The sequence below is a fragment of the Lissotriton vulgaris genome, chromosome 12 (genome assembly GCF_964263255.1).
Source record: "Lissotriton vulgaris chromosome 12, aLisVul1.2, whole genome shotgun sequence".
NCBI classification, from domain to species: Eukaryota; Metazoa; Chordata; class Amphibia; order Caudata; family Salamandridae; genus Lissotriton; species Lissotriton vulgaris.
In genome coordinates, this window is record NC_141700.1 from 258,960,416 (window position 1) to 258,972,971 (window position 12,556).

At 44.8% G+C, this 12,556-nt stretch overlaps 1 protein-coding gene across 6 annotated transcripts in view; it reads left to right on the forward strand.

Annotated features, from left to right (window-relative positions):
* NDRG4 (NDRG family member 4) overlaps positions 1–12,556 on the forward strand; it is an 888,963-nt gene that overhangs the window by 233,490 nt on the left and 642,917 nt on the right. For 2 of the 6 annotated variants that reach the window (XM_086947799.1, XM_086947801.1), the window contains exon 1: positions 1,210–1,339. The exons of the other annotated variants lie outside the window; for them this stretch is intronic. The gene's annotated coding sequence lies outside the window, so the exon portion shown is untranslated. Of the gene's footprint in view, positions 1–1,209; positions 1,340–12,556 lie in introns of those variants that run through there. 6 annotated transcript variants of the gene reach the window in all.

Below are 12,556 nucleotides of genomic sequence, written 5' to 3' on the forward strand. Positions count from 1 at the left end.
GTCACGATTCAGGGTCCTGGGTGGTGAATCCTAACATTTGGAGCTGTAGTATCACTGACAGTGTGAGTATTCAGCTGCTTTTTGACTTGCAGAAGGATCTAGGAAGTTCTGATGTTGGTTGGCTTCTTGTTCCAGATCCTTGAAGCGTAGCTGGAGAAGGAGTGTTTCTGTTTTTCTCTTGGCAGTACTTTGTTTCCTGGCATCTGATGTGGCTCAGTCTACCTGAGGTAGTTCAGATCTGTATATCTCTGGCTGGTTAGGAGTGCCCGTTGTGGTGGCGTTGCATGTGATGGAGCTTATCTTGAAGGTGATGTGGTCTTGGAGGAGGAGTCCCTGTAGTTCCACCAGGGTTGGAGTGATACGCTCAGTTTCTCTTGGGAGAAGTCCCTTGAGGAAATAGTCTAAGTGCGACAAGGGAACGAGAGCTTAGCATCATGAAGATTTAAGTTTAAGAATGGATAGAATTAAAAAAAGTACTCTCCATTAAGAATCTCATGGGAAGGCACATGCTGAAATATGACTTACTATGTTGTAACTGCATGTTTATAACACTGGATGGACAGATCCTTGGACCATCACAGTAACAACTCTAGGTTTATTTTTTTGTTTAGACTAAACATATAGGGCCATATGTATGAACACATTTTCCCATAGACACAGAATGGGCAAAACACTTTGATGCATCTGGCCCATAATTCAGTATTTGCTCAGCAGAATTAATTGTTACTTTTGGTCCTTTTAATGATGAAAGTAACAACCATTCCTTCCTAACTGGAAGTGGATAGCCCAGGTCTGGACTTAGGCGCTTAGAAACAATATTGAATCGCTTTGCACTTTAGAACATCCCGTCCTCTGTGATGTCTGCTAAAGTTTACATACCCCAGTAGGATCCGTCCAAAAGTGGCGTCAGGTTATGTATACAGACATAGCATGTTGTTTGCTATAAATCCCAAACCGTAGTCCGCGTTGGCTTACGCTTGGTGAAGTGAGGGAAGTGAGGCATACATACCTCTGACAGCCACGAGAGCTTATCTCACATTGTCAAATTCATGGCATTTAGAACTGGGAGGGAACCCAGCAGGTCTGGTTAGTGTCTGTTGAGGCATGGGAATAAAACACTGATGTCACTGGCTCTCAAGGGCCACTTATACTGCTGATAAGTCACTTCTGTGGAGTCATGTGACTTCACTCCAAGACTCCATTGGGCACCTCCTAGTGCCAGTGACCATTCCTGCTATTCATCCCTGCAAAAATAATGTGATTTTTGTGTCGCCGGGGAAGGTGTTCATCAAATAAACTGCGCGAGCCCCTGTATCCACCAGAAAGAACGTTATCAAAGGTAAGTTACTTGTTCTTTTGACTTTCTGATTCATAGATGTCTTCGTTCTCACATCTATTACTGGATGCATGTGCGGCATTTACAATATTCAGATTAGTTTCAGCCTCACTGATAGTTTTGCAGGCTAACCTGTGCAGTGTTTAGTATTTAGTTCGCACCAGTAAAAGTGGCTGCTATTATCTGACTGTCTGTAACTGCATCCTAGCGTTTGTTTCTCTCTTGGTTATTTTGCCCTTCTGTATCTGACTAAATCTCTCTGCAGTGCTTCAGTTAGTGCTTAGCCCTGACTTTGCATATTGGCTGCAACACCAATGTTTGCTTACAGAAGACATCAGAGCTGTTCAGAAGAAGACTCTATGCACTTCTCAAACAAGAAATAGTTCCCCGCTTAGATTCTAACCCTGAGCTAACAGAAGCGATTCCATAATAGTGGGTAGGAGTTGGAGGTGGATATGTAGTTAGTAAATCGGATAATTGGAGTAGACGCAGCATTGGTATGAATTTACTTATAGTAGAAATTTACGAGTTTAAAGAAAGATCAATATGAGTGATTCCTCAAAAGACATTTTAAGGACATTGGACGATTCCGTAGTGGTATACTCAAGCTGGAGATAGCCTATTGCAGCAGATTGACAATAGGCGTTTTCCGTGTTATTTATTTACTTTTATAAAGTTTTATATACCACAAACATGACCCATTCGGGTATCAGAGCTCTGTACATAAAAGAAACCAAAGGTGAACACACAAGAGTATACACATGTGGGTGAACAAAAAGAGAAGAACGTAGATCTCATTCAGAGAGGCTAGAATTGGAATGTTCATCTATATAAAATATAAAGTTGTATCATAGAAAAATAAATTACTATTGGTATCTAGTAGAACCACATAGTGTAAGGGCAAGCCGTAGAAGTTAAAGAAGATTGCATCTTTATTGTGGGAGGAATTTGCCCATTAAAATAGACTTTTCTTTCTGTTTGAAGAGTACTGGTGAGGTGTTGGTTTTGGCCTCAGGGGAAAGCGAGTTCCAAACTATAGGGACAATTCTGGAGACGGAACATTTGCAGGTTTTCTTGTTCCTGAACTTGTAGGGCTTCAGTAGAAGGAAACCTATGTTCCATAAAGATCTATTCTCACCTAATAGGAAGAGTTTCATGGACAGGTAGGTTAGAGTGTTGTGAGCTTTGAGAGCCATGCAGGTGATTTTTAGGTGAATGTTTCACCTCGTATTGTAGCAATTTCAGCACTTTTAGGTCTGTTGTAATATGATCACTTTTGTTTAGCCTGTGATGAGTCGAGCTGCTGCGTCGAGGGTTGCCTTCAGAGAAGCCAGTTTTAATTTACATAGAGCCATGAGGGTAGCACTCCCAAAATCTATTTTGAAGATCATTAGTGCTTGAACCACTGTCTTGAGATCTGCAGAAGAGGTTTTAATTTCCTTAGTGTGTGCAGTTGGTACTTAGCGCCCCTGGTGGCGGTGCTGATGTGATCATGCATGGAGAGGTGATGGCCCAAGGGTATTCCTAAAGATTTTGATGAGGCTATGATGTGCGGAGTACAGTTCAAGGCTATTAGAGGTGAGGGCCATCCTTTGATGTTAGGAGTGGGGTTGGGTGGGGATATTAAGAGGAATTCAGTTTTGGGAGCATTGAGTTTAAGGTGGTTAAGAGTTAGCCAGTGTTGACTTTTTTTGTCAGGGTGTTATTGAGGATGCTGATGTCATCTGATGAGGTGATTATTTTTCAGTAGAGGGATGTATCATCAGCATACATATGGTAAGAGATGTTTGACAGTGTGAGGATTTCAGTCAAGGGTTCTATGAGCAGATTGAACTGGGTGGGGGAGAGTGAGGAGTCTTATGGCATGCCAACCATGACTGGCATCTGGATGGATAGATAGTGGTTGATCATAATGCTTTGAGGTTTATTGTATAGAAATGGACCATGCCAAACGCAGCTGACAGGTCAAGCAGGATTAATAAGCAGGACTCACCATGGTCGAGAAATCATAACCAAGATGTACTGGTAATTTTAGTTCTTGTTCCACATTCATAATGTATTAATACTACTACTAATAAATATTATTTTGCATGGGTCTCTCATGACATTAGTCGTGTCTGTACATTTAAAGGATATTTATTGCTTCTGCCTATACACGAAAGTCAGGTTTGAACAACTACCTTTAGGTGTCACACAAGGGAAGTGAAGAATGACTTATCAGGGCAGGTCTGTATGTGTAAATTGCTGTCAATGGAAACAATGCAGGTTTCTTTGTGATATACCGTATGCATGTTATCACAAGGAAGAGTAACTTACAGCCCTTATCTGTAGATCAAGGTATAGGAACTTCACTTTTCTGACTTGCACGGAGTGGTGAATTGAAGACACGCTGAAAGTCATAATTTGAAGTATCCACTTTACTTAAGACAAAGGTCTGTCGGGTGATCTTGGCGGTACAAAGAAAAGTGCTTTTCCTTTGGAAATAAGGATGTGATTTGACTATGTACTTCTGCTTTGACCTCTCTTTTAGTGCCATATGATAATATTATAGTTGGTTAATGTGTAACAATAAAAGCAGTGTTTGAAATAATTTCTTATACTATCTGTTGACTTCTCAGGCATTTAAATGTAATAATATAATCAGAAATAGTTACTCATTTGCTGTTTGTTATATTTTAAAAATAGAGACCTTCAGCCCTTGGTCCCCTTTTACCACCTGAGTGTCCACCCTGACTTCAGAGATAGACGTGGTTAGCAATTAGAGCAGAAACAAAGGTGGTGCAACCATGTGGATATAAACAAGAAAGGGAGCATCCAGACATGTACCTGTGTTTTACATAGAATAATATAGTTGTGCTTTGACTTTTTCAAATTTCAGACTTTGTTTCTGTACCCGAACTCAAGTATCACCCTGCGAGCAAGCAGTGAATCTACCGGTTCAACTTAAGCATGAAACTAATAACCCTCAGAAAATCAATCTTCTAGCCCACACAATAAAAGTAAAGATACATATGGACTAGCCTGGGGACATTGAGGCCAGAGAATAGGCCTAAGAACACCTTAACGGGGTCTCTACTTCGTGTTGGTCTGAGGAAGAGCCATGATCCTTAGTCAATTGTATCTAGGCAAACAGGAACACTGAGTGCCTAATCCTGGAGGCCTGGTTCCCAACAGCCTAAGCTAAGCTTACTACTACCTGCCTGCTTAGCTACTGTCATAGCTGGCTACTACCGCCCACAGGATTGCCATACCTAGTGGTGGCCTCAGGACGGTACCTGCATTTCACACTCATCCTTGTTACAATTCCTACTGGTCTGCAGAAGCAGTAGGGTATCCAGATAGCTTGTTATCAGCTGGCTTCCACAAAGGCACCGTCTGCAGGGAAGCCTAGTCTAATGCCTTTCTCCCCAATCCAGTACCTGTACTTTCCTGATGCCAGACAAGCCCCGGGGAACACTTTCTTGATTAGTTTTTCTTCCAAAATGGGACAAATGCCTAGGTGTGATGTCAGTTTGTAGGCTCCAACTCCAATCCCTTGAATTGCCTTCAAAGAAAATCCCAGATACATGGAGGCGACCACACCCTAAATTACCAGAGGGGTCATCCTTTATCACTGAATTCTGTAGGGGTCCTGTGACAACTATTCTGCCATTTTTGGTTGAAAATTGTTTCTTTTTTTGGGCGGCTTTGTGTGCTGGATTTCATAGGTTAAATAAAGGTTAGAAGAGATCAACAGAAATAGGCAGAAATAAACACTTATGAAAGCAAAAAAAACAAGTTCCATTATTAATACAATGGCCAATTAACTGAGGGTATGATTGCAGGGTAATGAAATTGATAATCTTTAAGTAACTATAACTTGCGCCCCCACCATGTACAGTGTTGTCAACAATTATGTCATTGCAGATGTCGTATTGATATTATCAGTGATGTCATGGAACATAATTTGAATAATGTAATATATGAGGATTTAAAGAGTGCATGATGAGGGTGCAAGTTATAATTACTTCAGGGCTTGAGCTACAGTTGCTTCACTTAAATATAACTGGTGAAATTCCCAGTTTTTTTTTGTTTAAAAAGGTATGTTACTACTGGCATTGTCACCTAACTATGATGTCACTTTAAACTTTGTTTTTTTCAGTGAATTTCTAACTTTTTTGGAATACCTAATTATAACTGTCTATTAAAATTTGTTTTTTTATGCAAGTCCTTGTCAATATATAAAAGGCAGGCCTATTGGTTTTGTCAAGGGGTCATTACAATATCAAGAAATAATTAAATAAATCAATTTCAGCCACTACAGCCTTTCACAGGTGTTAAGGTCAAGCCATAAGGCCAATCACAAATGGCCCCTGCATTCCCAGGCTCAAGAGCAAAACCTCCAGCTCTGGGAATGTTTATAAATATCATCAAATTTTCTTGAGGCATATTCTATAGGCCCCAGGAAACATAGAGTTAATTTTTAAAAAAATATTTCTGTGGGCGCTGCTGCACTCCCTGCAGCCCCCCAAGACACAGTTGTAACATCATGTTCGTACCCCTGACCTGATTTGGGGACCACAAAGGAGGGCAAAATAATCAAACTTGCCCTTGAAGGGCATTATGAGGCACTGCAGTCCGGAAATAGTGACTAATAAATGAGCGGCTCTGGCCACTCATTGATTGCTCTTTATTTTGCCTTTTATGTTTTTATTAGAGGGTGCGCTAGTCCCACCCGGGGCACCCTCAACTTTTATTTTGTTGGTTGCTGCCAATGCTCCGCAACTTCTACTAGCTCCCTGGCTAGCACCCATAGTGGGTGTTGGCCAATTTTGTTTGGGACTATCCAGTTCGACCAAGGGGTGCCCACATCTCTCATATACCGTGGGAGCTGCAGAGGGATCCAGCTCCCCTGCCAGCACCCGTTTTGTGCTGGTGGAAGATGGCCACTTTTTTGTTGGTGCCCTGGTCCTGACTGGAGCAGCATATCATTCAAATTCACTAGGGACCACAGGGCAATTCCGCAGCCCCTGCCAGCTCAACAGCCAGTACCTGCTGGCGGGAGCCAGCAACAACTATGGGGCATATTATCAAGGGGGTTTATCTCCGCTTTTTTGGCTTTAAAAGCCAAGAAAGCGGAGATACAATTATCTCCCTATTACCTAGCTGTCACTAACACCAGTTAGTGACAGCTAGTAGGAGATAGCGACCATCTTGGGCCCCACTTTGCATGTCAGTGATATTTATCACTAATGACATGCAAAGTGGGCGTGCCAAGATGTTAGCGACTGGAAACAGTCGCTAACATCGCTATCTCCTATTACCAACCTTTGGAGATATTCGCGTTAAGCGCGAATATCTCCAAAAGCTAACACCTGCCCTGAGCAGTTCTTAGCCATGTTATCTAATGGGAGGTGGATAACATGGCTAAGAGCATTAGCTCGGTAATGCATGAATATCGCTGACTTTTCAGCGATATTCATGCATTGCGGCCGATTTTTATCGCATTTGCGATAAAGCTTAGTAATACCAAGGTTTATCTGCGAAAAACATCGCCGCAGCTCAGCTGTACATTTTTGCCTCTAACCAAGCAATAGCTATAATTATCGCTATTGCTTGGTAATATGCCCCTATGTCCTCACAGTGCAGGAGCAGATTTTAACCCTGCTCCCACAGCGGGAGCAAATATTCAGAAATGTTTGCTCCCACCTGGCAGTGCATTAGTGCACCAGGCAATGGTGTCCTTGGTGCTGTACCAAGGCTAGGTAAGGGGAGAGATACCACGCCCCCTCCTCAAAAAATGGAAATCATCTCAGAGGTATGAGGTCTCCAGGGCTGTACTATGGCTTGGGGAAAGAGACCCATGCATTAGCTCGGTAATGCATGAATATCGCTGACTTTTCAGCGATATTCATGCATTGCGGCCGATTTTTATCGCATTTGCGATAAAGCTTAGTAATACCAAGGTTTATCTGCGATAAACATCGCCGCAGCTCAGCTGTACATTTTTGCCTCTAACCAAGCAATAGCTATAATTATCGCTATTGCTTGGTAATATGCCCCTATGTCCTCACAGTGCAGGAGCAGATTTTAACCCTGCTCCCACAGCGGGAGCAAATATTCAGAAATGTTTGCTCCCACCTGGCAGTGCATTAGTGCACCAGGCAATGGTGTCCTTGGTGCTGTACCAAGGCTAGGTAAGGGGAGAGATACCACGCCCCCTCCTCAAAAAATGGAAATCATCTCAGAGGTATGAGGTCTCCAGGGCTGTACTATGGCTTGGGGAAAGAGACCCATGCCCCTCCCCCCAAAAATAAAATGATCCCTGGTGGATGATGTCCCTGGGGCCTTTGAAAGGCTCAAGAAGATATACAACACACCCCCACACCCTTATAAAAATTAGACCAGCCCTGGCGAATTAATTCCATCGGATCTTCAGAAAGCTCAGGGATGGGTACCGTATGCTGCCCTCTCCATTTCAGTTGGCACAGGCGTAGTAGGATGGAGTTCCCAGGGCCTTCAGAAGGCTTGCAGAGGGGGCTCGATGCCCCTCCTCATTAAAATGGTATCGCCCTGAGGGTTGGGTTATCCGGTCCTTGAAATGTTTCCAGGAGGGGCCACACACTCACCTCGCCATAACTTTCATGTGCCATTTTTCCTGGCCCTGTCCCACCCAGGGTGACTTTCATTTAACAATGGCAGGAGGCTGCCATTGTCTTTTTTTAAATGTTACCAGCAAAAGGTTTTTTCTCTACCCTACCCTGACCAGCCTTAGGGGATCACGGTTTTCCTACCCAGATGTTTTTTTTCATGTTTTTTCACGACAGGGGACTGAGTCATAGAGTCCTGAAATGGCTACTGCAACATCTTCCTCAGTCTTTGGACCAGATCAATAATATATCTCCATAAAAAAGTTTAGCTACCCTAGAGCGTTGAATTTAAGAACTCCAAGGACGAGCAGTATCTCTCGCCTGTAAATAGGACACGAGCCATCTTTTTTTGCCTTCTGCACAACGATTTGAGAGCTTACTGGATTGTGCCAGTTTTGATAAAGTACAATCTGTACAACACGATGCTCCCTTTGCATTTTCTCTTGGCAGATAAGTTTGATCATGTTACCAAATCAGTGTCTATTTGCATCTGGCACTGAAAGTACAAAATGGAAATGAATCTGTTTTGTAATGTTTGATATGTTAATGTCATTTATCGCTGTAGCTGGCTGATGGCTAGGTGGCAATTGTGACAAGAACCCCAACTGCCTGTTCTGTAAACCCAAACTGTTTCTTTTATCTGCTCCTCATATTTGGCTTCCATTGTGAATTGCGACCTGTATTTTTGCCTTGGTCCTTCTGTGTTTTTCTTCGTATAGTCCAATCCTTACCTTTGCACCCACCTGGCTGGAGTGGGCAACCAGAAGCAGCCCACTCCCTCTTTCCATCCTCCCTCGCTCTCCTCTCTAACGTCTCCCTTTCTGATCACTTTCACTCCACCCCCCCCCCCCCGTCTCTTTCTCTAAAGCCCGCCATGCCTGCTGCAATGGACTTCAAGTTCCTCCCTGCGCAACCACAACCCTGGGAGAAGGATTTGTGACCTAATGCCAGCAATATTGGCCACTCTGAACTATGTTTTTATTAAATGTGCAACTCAGTAATCGATTCTCAAAGTCCATGCCAATGCTGGCTTTAAAGTGGACAAGGAGAGAAAGTTCCTTTCACCTCATGTTCCTTGTCAGCTAAAGTGCTGAGCACACTATGCATGTGGCAAACAAATGTTTTTTTTGCGAACTCGACCCTAAGGTATTGGGGCGCTTGACATGAGCACCAGTTACATTACACACGGACACACTCATTTTTGGTAGACACCAGGAAAGAGTAAGCGATTTGGCCAGAATCACAGGACGGTGAGCCAACCCCCAGATTCAAACCTGGTTCCCCCGTTCCAACGTCATCAGTGCTGACCGTTATCTCACATCCTCTCAATGCTTACAGGTCAGGGGCCCTATTATGTATAGGGCGCACTTTGCCGGTTTGTACACAGCGCACCTCAAAATAGGTGCGCCTGGTGCAAACAGACAAAGGGCACCCCATTACATGGAGTGCCCTGCCCACAGGGCAGCCGCGAACTGGTGCTGCCCCCAGGACAGTGCATTCCTTTCACAGGGCAGGTGGCACCCGCCTGCACTTTTAAAGGGGATTAGAGAGCCACTTGCAGGTGTTACAGTCACTGAAAGCACCCGCCTGCAAGGGGATGTTTGGGTGGTCAATAGGACCCCCTTCAGGGAGCTGCCATCAGAGGGCGCTCTGACAGTGTGCCACCTTTTAGTTGGCGCACTGTCAGTGTGCCTTCCGAGACCTTCTTTGCCTCTGCACCTGCGTCGGTAACAGGGCGGGGGCACAGAGGTAAAGGGATTCCTCCATCTGCATGGGGTATGCCCCCATGCAAATGAGGGAACGCCCCCTGCAGATAGCGCTGGCGCTTTATGTGAGCCAGAGATATCGGTATTACAGAAGGGGCCCCACAAGCGTCTGCGGCCCCTTCTGTAATACCTAAGAGCTCCTCTGCAGCCAATCCTGATGCTGCTCTCAATATTTGAAAGCAGCTTCAGTATTGGCCTGAGCGCTGTGAATTTTTGCTCCCAGAGAGACTGGGAGCCTATACTTTGCTGTCTCTAACCCAGCAACACTGCTGGGTTGGAGTCAGCTCAGAGCGCATGTCGGTTTGGCCGGCCTTAGGCAGCCAGCCAAACCAATATGCGCACTGATCACAGTGCAACCACTCCCTCTCGCCACTGCCCTCTCGATGGCCCCCGCCCCAAGTCTCAACCAGCCCTCAGAACCTGAGAAATTAAACGATAATAAACCTGCTTTATTATTGTTTTCTTTTTCACGTTTTGAAGCTGGCATTGGGGGGGCGACGCTCCTCCGCCATAGCGAAGGATCCTCCACTGCTAGAGAGTCATTCATAGTCAGGTGCAGGGCCTACCAGCCTGCCACGTCAGCAGAGATTCTAGCATGCGCTCCCCTTGCGGAGCAGTACCTGCGCTATAAAGGGTTCCCCACTTGCCTGGCAGGAATCTCATTACCTTCAATGCAGTCTTTGCTAATACATTTGCAGGGAGGGTAGATCACTTTGCTGTGTGGGTGCCTTGCTGTTTTGGACAACAGCAAAAACAGACCCCTCACTTAATAATATTTTAGACTAGGTGGAACATCCTAGATATATATGCCAAAAAACATTGTCCCACAAACAGAAGTTATTCAAAAAATATTGTCAAATTTTTATTTACACATGTTTCTGATACTTTAGAACATAATAGCAATATAAATTCATACTCGTAACCACACTACACAGCAAATGTTCTATATATACATATTTATATTATATACACACAAAAGAACCCCCATAACCCAAAAACACAGACAGACATACCCAGTCAGTCAGAACCACTCATACACTTCATGCCTTGCTGTTTTGGCCCTGCTTAACAAAGGTTTTGTTTTTCAAAAACAACTTTGTTTTTAAAAAAGAAATAAAACAATGCCCCTGACATGCAGAGAGATTGTTCTTTGTGAGTTGGGCCATTTATTTATTTTCCTGCCTGAGGTCGCCATGCCTAGCAGGGATAGAGTGGCTGTTTCTATGGCCAGCATGCTCTACAATGGTGATCAATAGTCCCCGCAGTGCGGGGGACCCCAAATGCCAAGGGGTCCCATCCTGCACAGTTCATGAACGGCGGGCTCCTGGCCTGGGAGCTAATGACTGGGTCTGGGACGGGTGCCCCCTCCATGTAATTTGCAGGCGGGCCTCTCAAGTTGTGTTATACCACTGATGCTCTGTAGCATATTGGCTGCCAGGCAAATGGTTTCCACTGAAGAAACTCCTCTAGTTGGACAACCTCTATTTCCCCAGCTCTAAATGAGGTGGCGGAATTGCAACTTTGGCAGGTGGGTGCAGCATCAATTTAAGGCAGTTCGCCCACTCCGGCAGTCTCTATGTGATCACCCCAAAAGCTCAGTTTGATCATTTCACAGTGCAGCAGTAGTGTAGCTCGAGCAGGCAGCTGGGCAGTCTTCTGCTGCATTTAAGCAAAAGATTGTTAGGTCTCGCCTTAGGCAACGAATAGGAGGCCTTTTTTACTTTACAGGAGGCTTCATAACTACTCATTGCTCACCCTTGGTTGGCTTCATTGTCACTCATTTGCTTGCTTCCTATTCTTCAGCTTCCGTAGGCTTCCTTCCTGCCCATGTGTTTTCCCATTCCTGGAGCATAGACACATTACTTATGTACTTCTGCTGCTCAGTTTTCAGATGGTACTATTTTTCTTTTTGTTTAAACCCTCTAGAACAGTATGTGCTGTATGTGTGTTTTTCAGCTGTGTCGTTTGTGTACTTCTCCCCTCTATGTGTTCCTCCCCATTCCCCCAACCTCTCTCTGTTGTCCATGTGCTTGCCAAAGCCCCACTGCCCAATGCTCCATTGTCCGTGTGCTTGCCACCAGGTCTTCCTGACAAACCCTCTGTTGTGTATGTGTTTGCCCCCAGCCACTCCCGACCACCCTCTGTTATCCGTCCGCTTCCACCTAGACCCTCCTGCCCACCTTCCATCATCCATGTGATTGGCCTGGTCCCTTCTGCCCTCTCTCCCTTGTGTCTGTATTTGCCACTTCTAGCCCCTCCCACTGACCCTCCATTGACCTTGTGCTTGCCACCGATTACCTTCCATTTCCTGTCTACTTGCCCCAGTCCCTCCTGCTCAACCTCCCTTGTCAGTTTGCTTGCCCCAGCTCCTCCCTCCCACTCTCTGTTGTCTCTGTGCTCCCCACCCCCTTTCACTTGTCCTCTTCCTGCACCCGCATCCCTGTTCTTCCGCCCTCCCTCCATGTTGCCTCGTGGGAGCATCAGGCTACAAAAAAAAAATGCTATGATGCGACCAGCGCTAATCAGCTTTTTTTATACATTAGCACTGGCCACACCATAGCATTTTTTTTAGTTTTAGCCATCCTACATACCAGACGTACTTCTGAACAACATGGCTACAAAACATTACCAAAATGTAAAAAAATGCAAATTGATACTTGTATAGCGCACTACTCACCCGCAAGGGTCTCAAGGCGCTTGTACGAATACCGCTGTGGAACCCATCCTGGCTTTCCCTGTGAGGCGTCCACTCCTGGGCACCCCCAAGGTGGAGGCCAGGCATCCTTAGCGTTGTGGGGGCTGTTGTGGAGATTAAGCAAGCTATT